Genomic DNA, 12,721 nt, shown 5'->3' on the forward strand with positions numbered 1-12,721 from the left:
CAAACTCTGCAGAGGTGTTCCAACTACAACAGTAATATTCACGCATCCGAAAAATTCCCTAACCCTTTTCAAACGACCTCACGTGGAAAGATTTTTCATCGACACCAGAAGCTGAAGGTCGGACAACTGGAACAGTGTTATTAAAAAGACTTTCATGGCGCCACGTGAGCAGTAGTCGCAAAAATCCATGGATTTGCGACGAACGACTGAAAACGTCTGCAAAACGATATCGAACACCGATAGCAGCATCTGGCATCTAGACGTTTAAAGGTCGAAAGGAACTTTCACTTAATAAAACGATTGCCGTCTGGTTGGCGCGCTTGTGCATGGCTGAATCTTCCTTGGATTAAAGTACAAATATTTTAAAAGGAAAGGTAAAACACAGACTTACTGAAATAATATCGTTATAAAATATCATTTTCTCAGTAAATTATCATTATCAACTTAAATTGGCATTGTAGCGGAAATATTTTCGTACACAAAATGTAGCTAGGATTACGTGGAACACTTTTGCTTTATTGACTTTTATCAGAAAATTTATTTGTAAAAAGTTCCACGGTTTATATTTAATTTTCTACGTAGAATCATTCGCTTTTTTCGGAGCAATAAGATTCTACTAGGACGTGCAAAGTTCTACTTTATTAACAAGATGAGTGAAATGTACTTATTAATAATGTTTGGCTCTAATAGCGATTGCAGAAAATGCAACAGGTTTTTAATTACGTGGTAGGGTTCGTTTAGTGAAAATGTTTTAACTTGAGGAACTGTTACGAAAACTATTCCGGTGGACGGACATTCTCGAACCCTCATAATAAAAGTTCCATGGAAACAGTTAATTCGGAACTTTTATTAGAAAAAGTTTTATAAAATAGATACAACTCCATATTCATAGAACATTTTGTCGACAACATAATATCATAATATTCACCATATAATAACAAAAAGAAAAAGGCTTCCAAGACCGATCAAGACTTTTACATTATACGAAAAGTGAATCAGAACTAAGAAGAAAATATTTTTTCCTCCCATGCAAGATCTTTCACTTTCATTTCTCATTTTCAGTCAAACTAGAATTTTAATTCGCTTGTCCTCATCGAAAGTTATAATGCGAGAACTTCTAATAATTAAATGGCCCGCTCAAACGTTTTAAACGAACCTATCGAAAAAGTTTCAAAACTGCTTTAATTTATGGTTTAGAGTGCAATGAGATATTAAATACAGCTCATGGCTATCAAATTCGATACACGTGTAACAATTTCACTTTTCTAACTACAGCAATATATCACGTGCGACAAATTACTATTAAAATTTATATTTGTTAAAGTACAAGGTGCGAAAATTTGTTTCCTACTTTATTTATGATTTCTTCAAATTATCATATTGTTTAAAAGTGGTTGCTTTGTATTTTGGAGCTAAGGCTGTGAAAAGGCTTGAGAAGGGAGGAAACAAAGAACAAGACAATTCATATGAAAATAATTACCAGCTGTAATTAAGACAAAGGTAGGTCACAACTTATTAGCATGTATGTGCATAATACTTTAGTAGTTGATAGACTTCATTAAATGAGGTAAATTTTGAGTGATCGAAATTCAATACACCGAGATGCTAACAATAAGTTGATAAATTTAGAGTGGTCTAGATAAATATTTACAATACGATATCTCGTAACCTACTTTATCGATTTTAAGTAATCAAAGTCTTGAATTGTATGAATCTAGAGGGTCTTCGATCTGGAGTGGAAGTAATTCACGTGGGTGGAACGTGGGTTTACTTAAAGATTTGTAATGGAAATCTCCATGAAAACTTATACTTTTAAATTCTTTTGAACCGTATAAGAATCGAGAAGTAAAGTGTGGATAAGTTTCATTGGTTCATTTCCATTCACGGAATTTGATCCCTAAGAGTTTCGAGAGTAGATTGATTTAATTTTATAGTAGAAATATACCTTTAAGCGTTACCATCACATATCCCGATATGCAACCGCAACGTTAAAACAGCCATGCTAGGAATATACCAGAGTTCGATCGCGAAGAGCTAAACCTTTCCCGACTGGGTCGGACGAGGATTCGCAAATGATAAATTTTCATCGTACATTTTGATCGGGACTAGAACTTCTCGCATCGGATACCAGCGGATAATGAAACCTATTTACATAAAATCCTCGTTAGCTCTGTGACCGGTGCTCCCTCAGCATTTTGATAACAATGTGCTCGATTATCCAGCTTCTGCTCGAAGCTTGCGGAGGTTCCGAATCGCTTCGAGATGCTTTCAAACCCCTTCAGAACCCGCAAAACCTTTTCGTAAAATGGACCTGTGTGGTGTTCGCGTACCGAATTGCGAAGCAATAAATGTTCTAAGGAAGAAAAAAATAATTGTAGGGTAATATAATATGATGTGTCGTTTAAGTAGGAATGGTTAAATATCTCACGAGAAGATGTAGTTATCATAAAAATGTTTTTACAAAAATTATTTGGTTCAAAGAGACAAATTATATGGTGTAAATACGCGGTGGCCTGAAATCAAGAGGTAGCGAACATCAGACGGGTCCGTTGCTCATTTCGCGAATCGACAAAGTTCCTCCGCTCGCACATCCACTTCATCTGGTCGTTGAAAATTTTACGCGATTCTTTTTGCGCCGCGCGATAAACAACGACGTGACGCGGAATACGCACGAGTACTTCGGCCGGAACGCATTACGGTATGCATGAATCGTTTCAATCCGAAACGTCGTTGGTCGAAACGCAGCGTCCTAAATCGCGAGAGCTCTTTACGAGCATTGTCCCGATATCAGCCACTGTACCACTGATTGCCTCCTTTATTTTTATTTGCCAGGCTGTCGAACGATGCCCGGTATTTTCACCGCTCGAGAGATCGTTTCACTTCTGATTCGGCTATCGTCGCCGCCGGCGGGATATATTGAATAAAAATAAACGGTTTTCCGGACGTGTTTTGCTGGTACTCGCCCCTGGAGCGTGTGTTGTCGAACCAGCCCGCATGTCGAATGTCCAAAAAACGCAACACACATCTACGCGATCCAGGATCGACGTCCCTTTTACTCTCTTTTTATTTTTCATTTTCCCCGTTTCCTCCACCCCTTCCTCCCCCCCCCCTCCTCGCCGCGACATTTTATTTCCCTTTTTTTTTCGTTCAAATTGAATCGATTACGGGATACCTTTCCGTCAACGGATACGCAACTCGCGTTCCAGCGCCGCAATAAAAACACCGTAAACAGAGTATCGCGATTTCTGTTCAGGACGCTGCATCCTGGGCGCGAAAAATATCGCTCCAATTCGCATTGTCAGGGGAGTGTTTGCCAAAACCGCGACAATCGGAATATTCTGTCTCGCGCGGCACGTTTCGAGCTAATTTTTACGCAAATGAATATTGGAAATTGGAGCTAGATCGTTAACTCTTTGACGAAACAGACGCACCGGTGCGTCCTGACCGATGTGTGTGTTTCATCTAACTAACTCTTATATCTTATAGGAAAAATGGTTTTAGGTTTAGATTTATTTTCAATTACAAAATTTAAATTTAAGTAAGTAAATGAAGTTATTAAAATGAAGAAAGAAAGAACAAAATTCAATTAAATAACCGTTTTACTCACATTATTCTTCCATTTTGTAGTTTTCATAGGTATGATATCTTATGAAACAATTTTCAGGATGCAATCCTGGTTTTCTTTCGCACGTTTCACAAAAAAATTGGTTTATTTTCTTTCTTCGGGTGTTTTCCTATTCGAGCACACTGCACAATCCTTGTGTTTTCGTTCAGTATGTACGAAAATAACACGAAGCTTTCCATCCAAATAATCGTATTTATTACTTGTTCCAGGCCTTCCCAATGTCTTTTTCGGAATATGAGAATCACTGATAAGCATGAACACCAGAAAATATGTTCACGAGAGGACTTATAACGAGTTTCCTTTTTGACATTCCCGCGGCTCCGTAATTTAGATTTACTCCATTTAAATTGAAATAGTTTCGGTTACTGAGCACGCGTTGCATCGCAACCTTCTCTCAGAAAATTCTCTCGAGTCCTTCGACGGGACTTGTTTGCCAATTTTGCGTCATCCACTTCGCTCGGGTAAATAGAAACAGAAAATTTTGTAACGGCCGCCGTTTCTCGCAGCGACGGGCACTAAACTTTTTGAGGAAAACATTTGTCGAGCGGAATTCGTCCACGTCGAATTAGCGAGGGGTGATTCAATTTAATTGTCCGCACCACTGCAGCGTCGAGAGACGTTGAAGCACGACTTTATCGTTAGTTTTCTGTTCGGGTAATTAAGTTATATACACCGGGAATGGGCAGCACTCGGAGGTGGATAGTGGGTTTTTATAACGCGATTACGATCTACATTCGCGTGAGTTGCGGCAGTTAAGATCGTTCAATCGGATCGACGGAGAACGGATTGCGTCGCGTCTCACCCTAATCGACGCGCGCAGGTTCGTCTAATAGAAATCTGTTTACGCTTTTAAACGCTGTTTACCGAAATCTTACATACAAGTTTGCAGCTGGATCGATAGGTTGTGCTCGTGGAAAAATATTAGCTTATCGTTGTTGACGAACAAGCATTCCAGCTGTTAAGGATACTAACGAAGCCCTCAACACACTAGGTTTATAATCCAGATGTGATTTCTCGATATTTTTTAAGATTTAAGAGTTTTAGCTATTTGGAGCAATAAAGTAGTTTAACCCATTCACTGCCAGGCAAATTTGAAGGGTTTTGCTTTGGGCGGCAAAATTTAATACGTGGAGACCCGATACCTCGATAATGACTCCTACAGAGAGAAAGAAAGAAGGTAGAAAATGAGTAGAGGGCATCGGCTTGTAAATAAAAATGAATCCGCGTTACGAGGGAGTGATGGATCAAAAGGTAGCTGCGGATTAGCCAGCGGCGAGGGACAGAGAAAATAAATAAATAAGGGGCGAAATGAATCAAGCTCTGGTGTGCGTTTGAGGGTGGTGCTCGCGATGGTGACGGTATGACCCAACACGTCGACGATTGTGTCGGAGAGTTTGTACTCCACGTTTCGAATGAACGCGATAAGAGAAACACGTGTTGAGCACGCTTTCTCATCCTCCGCAGACAATGTTCCCTTCCTTGGACTCTGCGTCTCGTGCCGGTATACACTGCTGCTCAAAAGTATCCGAACGTTTGTGATTTATGTAATAATAACAAATGCTACTCGACTCGTAATCCGTACAAATAAAATTGAAGTGTCTGTCTGTCTGTCTGTTCCGTAATAGATAGTGTAGCTTCTGGATTGGATTGTATAAAAGTCGCAAATTTATTTAGAAACTCCAACAAACGAAATATCTCGTTAAAGAATGAGGCTACCAAAAAATATTTTTATAAAATTTATTTGGTATAAATGTGTACTGCCATAAAAAAAAGAGATTTTTCATTTGAAAATGACAAATAAAATCGTCACTGGCGCTTCGACTATGTACAACGTTGAATGGCTGAAAGTTGCAGTAACTCAAGACGGTGAAAAACGAAAGAATAACTACGGTGCTCGTACTAACCAGCTACATTCGGCTGAAATCCTGCAAGGAGTGTCCATGCTTTCGTCCTTATTACGTTGCTCGTCGAAATATCTCCAGCTTCGCGTTTCAAAATGAACGCGATACGGAGGGACACGTGTTGAACATGATTTCTCACCCTCTTTGAATCAGCTTCCTGCTTTCTTTTGTCCCCGTTTCTACTCTGTCTCGACCCCTTTTTCCCCACTGTCTCCGTGTATAAATCCACTCGTTCCTCGTCTTGCCTTTTTGCCCATCTCGACATCCGCGCGCCGCGTCTTCTTCGTTCCTTCAATCACAATGGCCCGCTTTTTTTCGGCGAGCCTTTCTTCCCAGCACGCGAAAAAATGCGGTCCTTTCTGTCGCGCGCAACTGGGTCGAGTGCAGTATCGAGAAAACGTGCCCAAACAAATGATATTTTTGACGTCTTTCAACTGCGCTCAATTTTTCTTCCACGCGATAGACGCGGTCCAAAAGAAACTGTCGAAAGGAGACATATTGCTTATGGAGAAGTAGACTACTCGTTATATAACTTTCGAAAGTCCCGTAGAAAATGAAAAAGAGCTGTTTAGTAAGTGCGATGTTGCAACGAATTGTGAAGAAAGAGTTTTTATGAAAAGGAAATATATGAGTATTTAATCATTCTCTACGCGACACTACGTTTACTCAACTAAAAATACAGAAAGAGACTAAGAAATGTAAACGAAAAACTTAAAGATACAAATATCAATACAATAGAAAAATCCTATTTATTTTACTTGAAAAACGTATGATGATTACACAAAAAAGAGATTCAAGATTTCTAATGAACGCCATATCATTTCCGTATATATAGAGAGGATTGTGGTGTAAAGCCATAAACAGGGAGAAGGCGTGCTATTCTCTGTATTGGATATCAATTAGAAAATTATACGTCTCGACGGAACAAACGTGTCGAATACCTAACATCCGATGGGGATGCAAGGTATTCGATGAGCGTGTAAAAGTTATGCGCGGAAACCGGGGGATTGGAAAACAGCGGAGGCGTCTGAGGAAGGGGTCACGGACCTTCGGATCGTTCTCAAACTTCGCCCGCGCTCGTCAAATACGTTCCGTGTCTGCGGCGTCTAACTTGACTAATTGGCTTCCTGTTGGAGCTGAATAATAATTTAATAATGGAATATTGAGAGCGCGAGGAGGCAACGACGCGCGAGGAACGAAATTCACGCACGCTACCGTACAACGGCGGATCGCCTATTGCTCGATAAAATCTGTTGTTGCATAAAAATGATCGTTAAATAAAAGTGACTGTTGAGTTTGTTTTCACTGTTATCTGCTCCCTACACAAAATTAAATTCACAAATCATGAGTTGACAGTGAATTTTATGCATTTATGACGTGCAATAGTTTGGAGAACATGAAAAAAAAATATACATGTCGAATTGAGTAACCTCCTCCTTTTCGAAGTCGGTTAAAAATATACGTAGCGTAGTTTGAATATATTTTACAATTAATATAATAATATTGTTATTTCATTATGGCAAAAGTATAATGTTTAAATCACGTGTTTATAAAACTACCAAGAAAATACAACAAAATATTATCATCTAATTTCGAAAATTTTAACAAGAAAGATGTTTTATTAATCATTTAGAATGAAACATAACAATGAAAGACTTTGTATAAATAAACAAACCGAATTTCAAGAGTTTTTGCCAATTACGTTGACTACGAAAAATAACGAATATTGCCCTGCAACTGGTAGAAACGAACGAATTCCCCTTTAAACAAACTGTCACACTTACCAAACACGTTTTTCCTTTTTTTCCAGCGGACTCCATACACGGAATAATTGGATTTCACCGGGAACAGCAATTAGCGTCGTATCACACGCGTGAGAAACTACATTCGATTCGCGGTAATCCCGGCCGAACTGATTACGCGCTATCAGAAATGACGTCGAGTCTCGACGAACGAGAAGGCAGCGAAACCAATTTTTCGTTCCGCTAGCGGAAACTTGACACGAGATTTTCGCGGTTACGCGCGATTGCGGATCGTGCGATGACCTCGGTTCGACGAGCTGCCATTAACATCGAGTAATCCTGAATCGGCAATCAGGGATTGAAAATCTTAATCGGGCCGGCAATTCGACGTTTGACGGACAAGAGAACGTTTCGCCGAGATCGCATAAAAGGGCCAGGATTTTTCCTCGAACGGAGGATCGGATGAAAAATGTTCTCACGCTAACGGGAAAGTTTTCGTTCTTCTCGTTAACTCGATTCAGTGTTAAGTTTTAGTACGAAAAATTCGCTTAGAGGTAAAATGCAATCGGTAAATGACTAATAATGAACACAAGTTTATAACTATACGATATTTTAAATATAAATTAATCCGTCTTTTTCCAAAAGAGAGTGAAACATCAAAATATAAACAAACATAAAATGTTAAATATAATTTTGTTACTCAATTAACACCTAAAATACAAATTACTATGTGTACCAACTGGCCACGTGGTGGTAAATTATACTAACCTCGGTGCTGTTACGATAATAATAATATTGATATTTATTCTCGAGTTTGTGTGTGTTGGTAACAATAATACCTTGTGTGTGCACATCAGATTCGAGTAATAATGTTCTATAATTTTGTCGCATTTATGCTCGTAATAAGTGGTTACAATTCCACAGAACAGCTTTGAATAGTTACAATATTTCATACTTACTAGAGGTTTATCTATAAAATCTTTACCCACGTCGTTGGTTTTGAGAAACATAGTTAAAACATGTCCTATCATTATTTCATCACGGAGTGCAGAACACCGCGCAGCGTTCACGAAATGGCATCGCAATTTTTCTCTAAAACAAAAAACAAACAAAAAACATAGAACGAATCCGATGTAGGAGCGAACCCCACACGAGCAGGTCGCACTAATATTGGCACGTGACTGTGAATAATTTTCCCAACGTCATCGGCAAAAACATCGCCGCGCAACGTCACGTTCGCCCTGTATGAGATATTGCTGATCACTCCTCGATTCAGCTATCGGTGATCGTTTCAATTTCCTGTGCGTCGGCCTCTTGTTCGCCGTCTTTAACTCCGGCGTATCATGACGGACGGCCTGGCTGGCCAGCACCATTTTTCTTCGACGCGAAATTACGTCTGGGTCCTTAGCAAACGTCGAGTCATTGTTATCGTGCGCGCGCTCAATGACGTGCCCGTTGCTTTCCCACGAGAACCGAAGAAAATCGAGGCAATACGAACACTAAGCGTCGAGAGGAAACACTTCACGATCTACGATTCCATCCCCTCGACCTCTCGTTAGTCGCGAAACAAAGCAAACAAGACGCTGGGATGCGATTCGTCCGACCGAACATGCACCGCTTGCCGTTGCGAAAGAGAAAGGGAGAAATGTCTGACCCGATACCATTGGCAATTTTTTCCAGCACCTAGAATTCTTTCCCGCGCAATCTATCATTTTTACTTCGTTGTAACACCACAAAAAATACACGGATAGACTAATTATAAAACAGTCTAAGAGTAGTACGATAAGGACATTTTAAGCGGGTGTTCTAGTTTGCACAATTTTCTAGACTTTTCTTGGTTGAAATGGTAAGTAATATTGAAACAAAACTTACCCATAACATTAGGTATGACTAAAACTATTTATTTGTATCTTTATCGTAACGTACATATGCCGTATAGTTTTTGGCACAGGAATGAAAATTGTTTAAAAAGGATACAACATATGAATAAAACCGCTGAAAGTAAGTTCAACTGCATCGCACACTGTTTTTGTAACGAGACAAACTTCAGATAATCATAGTTTAGGGTTTTGCCCATCACTAAAATTGCCTACTGAGATTCGAAATTCCTTCCAGCGCTGGTCTTTCTTCTCGAGTTCTCGTTGCAGTGAGACAGGAAGATCGGTTACTGGTCAAGACGAATGCGGTGCCACGAGTATGGTGAATGTAAACAGTACAGAGTAATTCGTGGTCAGTGCTAGGGCTAACCGGCACGTCTGACCCAATACAATTCGTAATTCGATCCACTATTCGGTCTTTCTCCATGTCATAGGAAGATAAGATTATTAGCCCTGGGTTAAGGAAAATATTATACTTCGAATAACAAATTTCGAATAATTCAGGATTCGTGCAATCTACACGAAGGTTAAAATGCCCAATTCGACACGGCCTGCTATTTTTTCTAGGATCTCCACATCTCTCACTCATTAAACCCTCGACCCGACCACACGTGTTAAATCGGTTACGTCGCGTTAATTTATTTTTTGGGATCGACTCTCTTAATCAAATGAACATTTAATTGACGCTCGGTATGATCGATACATCTGGAACCACCTTGGAGAGACAAACCCGCCGTGTCGGTCCATTTTGCAAATCAGTTTTGCCTACTGAATGGAAGTTTAATTGTCATCCTTTGCGAGTGACTGATCGCGTTTGTTAGCGAGTCGAGCCGAATTTGCAGGACGAAAATAACAGGAACAGCTTTGAACGAAGGAATATCTAGACACGTTCAATCTTTAGCAAAGCTGAAGTCCGAGTATAGAACAGTATCCATTTTGTAAATATTCGATGCAGCTCTATCGATACGAAAATCGAAATAGTACGTACCCATCGGTCTCGAGGAACGCCGTGCACATCCTTCAGATCCCAGATTTTCATCCTTGGAGAACGCAGGATTTTGGAGTGGAACGAAACTGAACCTAGTGCTAGTATCACCCTCGAAGGATCTTCCTGTTTGTCGACCTTAAAGCTCTTAGGTTCAACAAAATCAACTGAATCACAAAACACAGCACAATCGTGATGACAGAGACCACGGTCGAGTCGAATGCCTCGTGCTACCGGCGGCTACCGATCGACCGTTCCGTCCGATACGTGTGCGAAGGCGTCGCGGCGCTCACTGCGGAGACTTCGCTGCGTATCCGCCCTTATAGCATCGTGTTGCGCTCGCATCGCACCCCCTCTCCTGGAGCCCCTTCCACGATCGCTTCGCTCGCTCCTCACCCTTCGTTTTGACCCCTAAAGCCGTGCCGCGAGAATCTACCAGCTCCGCGCAGCCAACCCCATCCCGTTTCTTTCCTACCTATCTCGTCATCACCAACGACATTGCCACGCACCTCACCTCGCGGGATAACAGGAAAGACCAGCTCACGCTGTTTGCGTCAAATACAAAGTTCGAACAAGTGAATCAGGTGTTAAACTAAAAAGAGTGGGGTAAATAGATGTCTAAAGATACATTTTTATTTTTGGAATTTTAATGAATTCTATGTAGAGTATCTTTTGAGGCTTTAGATCGTTTGGATCAATTAAATTGAAAAATCCCTCACCGCTACAAGTGCTTTTCTCTAAGGCAAGCCAAGTGCTTTGCGGGGTATCAGGGTATCCCTCGATATTGAAATACGTGTCTTCCATTCCGATTATCCATATATTAATCATGATACGTTCAGCACTCTCCGCTTTGGATACCGTATGGCGATTAATTAAACACTCCTAACCTGTTGTAACTAGCGTTCGGAAAATTACTAATTGAAAATAACCTTCCAACATATATGACCTGTTCTACGATCAGTGACATTACGTACATTTCCGAATACGCTGCTGAATTGAAATTTCGTCGTGTAAACTTACTGTAAACCGATCATGTGACAATTCTGTTATGAAATCATCACAAATTACGATTCATAAATTGTACTAAATAGAGCTAACGAGTCAAGAAAACTATGCAAACTATTAAGTATGTAAAATTTGTACGTAATTTATCATATATTTTTTCATCTGTCGTTCCGTATTAAATGCGTACAGTATACATATGTAATACGAAGTATACAGGTAGGTCTCGGTAATGTTGGAGGTCCTTGAAAGGGGGTCGTTCGGGAGGGTGATTAGAAATAACATTTTCGCTAAGGAAAAAGTTTTTTAATAAACATTCTCTGAATGTATTATCTCCTTATGTAGGGCTGATACAGTGTTATGCCACGATGAACTAAATAAAATTTATTCGCGAATACAATTGCCAGATTCTAGAGGCAAGGTAGTAGCATTTCTCATTTCACCAAAATTAGTGTGGCTATGGAAATTTCTTAACTATCTCTTTTGTGCAAATTTGCGACCCGAATCAGATGAGCTGACGACCTAGATGCAATCTGTGATGGAGACTGGTGATGAGACCAATTAAATTACTCACTAATTAAAGCAGAATTCTGGTTTGTTTGTATCGAAAATCCACTTCTTAATTAAATGTACTTTCTAAAATTGTCAAATTTTATCCTTGTATTTTCAAAAATTTGCGTTTTCGAAAATTTAGAGGTATAATTAGACCGAGAATGATAGGGTAAATTTATATTTTTATGCATAGACATGAAAAATAGAAACGTCGAAGTATATTCTACATTCTAAATGTTGTAACGTATCTTTTATTTTTCATATTTTATATACTTATACATATAAAGAGTAGAGGGCTTGTAATCTCCAATTTTCGAATAGAGAACAATTTCGTATTTTCGCTAAAAATTCAAAAAGTTCAAAAGTTCAAAAAGTATTTATGAGTTATTATGAGGTGTTTATGTTGGGACCGGGCCTCCATCTCATACAAAATAATTTACCGTGCCGCGATTACATAAAGGTTGAGAAATACTGCTGTATAATATCCGAGTATAAAGCAAGAGATGAAATGTCACAAGTGTTGCGATTCTGGCAACCCGCCCCTAACTACCCGTAAAAATACAGATAAACCTTCCCGATCGTCGTTCGGGTTGTTTTCGTCAACGTCACTCTCGAAGAATTCTCATCGACGAGTAACACCCTGGCGAGATTGAACCACGAATCGAACTGTTATTGCCTCGAATAAGAGTTTTCCTCCGAGTTGTTGGGGCCGTTTTGTCCCTAAGGAGGGTCGATACGCACGATTCCACGTCTGTCACGTAGCTAGAGGGTACGTAACAGTGCGTACACGTTTCCGTGACGGAGACGTATGTCGTACTGTCGACGACGTTGGTCCCCAATCATTAATTTATCCATCTGCCGGTGGTTGCTTCGGGGCAAACGGGTCGTGACACGCGGACTCGTCATCCAGCACGTGGAAAGCCCAAGGGTCACGGGCTTAAGAAAACATTCCTTTCGAGCGTACTCAACCCCGTGCACTCTCCTTCCTTGTTTCAAACATCGGGTAGAGGGTGGCCCGTCGAGGTCTTCGTCGTTCT

The 12,721-nt window shown here is 40.1% G+C and overlaps 1 protein-coding gene across 1 annotated transcript in view; it reads right to left on the reverse strand.

Annotated features, from left to right (window-relative positions):
- LOC128891666 (uncharacterized) overlaps window positions 1-10,407 on the reverse strand; it is a 37,127-nt gene extending 26,720 nt beyond the window's left edge. The window contains exon 1 of the mRNA XM_054151339.1: window positions 10,134-10,407. The gene's annotated coding sequence lies outside the window, so the exon portion shown is untranslated. The remainder of the gene's footprint in view (window positions 1-10,133) is intronic.
- Window positions 10,408-12,721: the final 2,314 nt, after the last annotated feature.

Source organism: Hylaeus anthracinus, unplaced genomic scaffold, assembly GCF_026225885.1.
Source record: "Hylaeus anthracinus isolate JK02 unplaced genomic scaffold, UHH_iyHylAnth1.0_haploid 12002, whole genome shotgun sequence".
NCBI classification, from domain to species: Eukaryota; Metazoa; Arthropoda; class Insecta; order Hymenoptera; family Colletidae; genus Hylaeus; species Hylaeus anthracinus.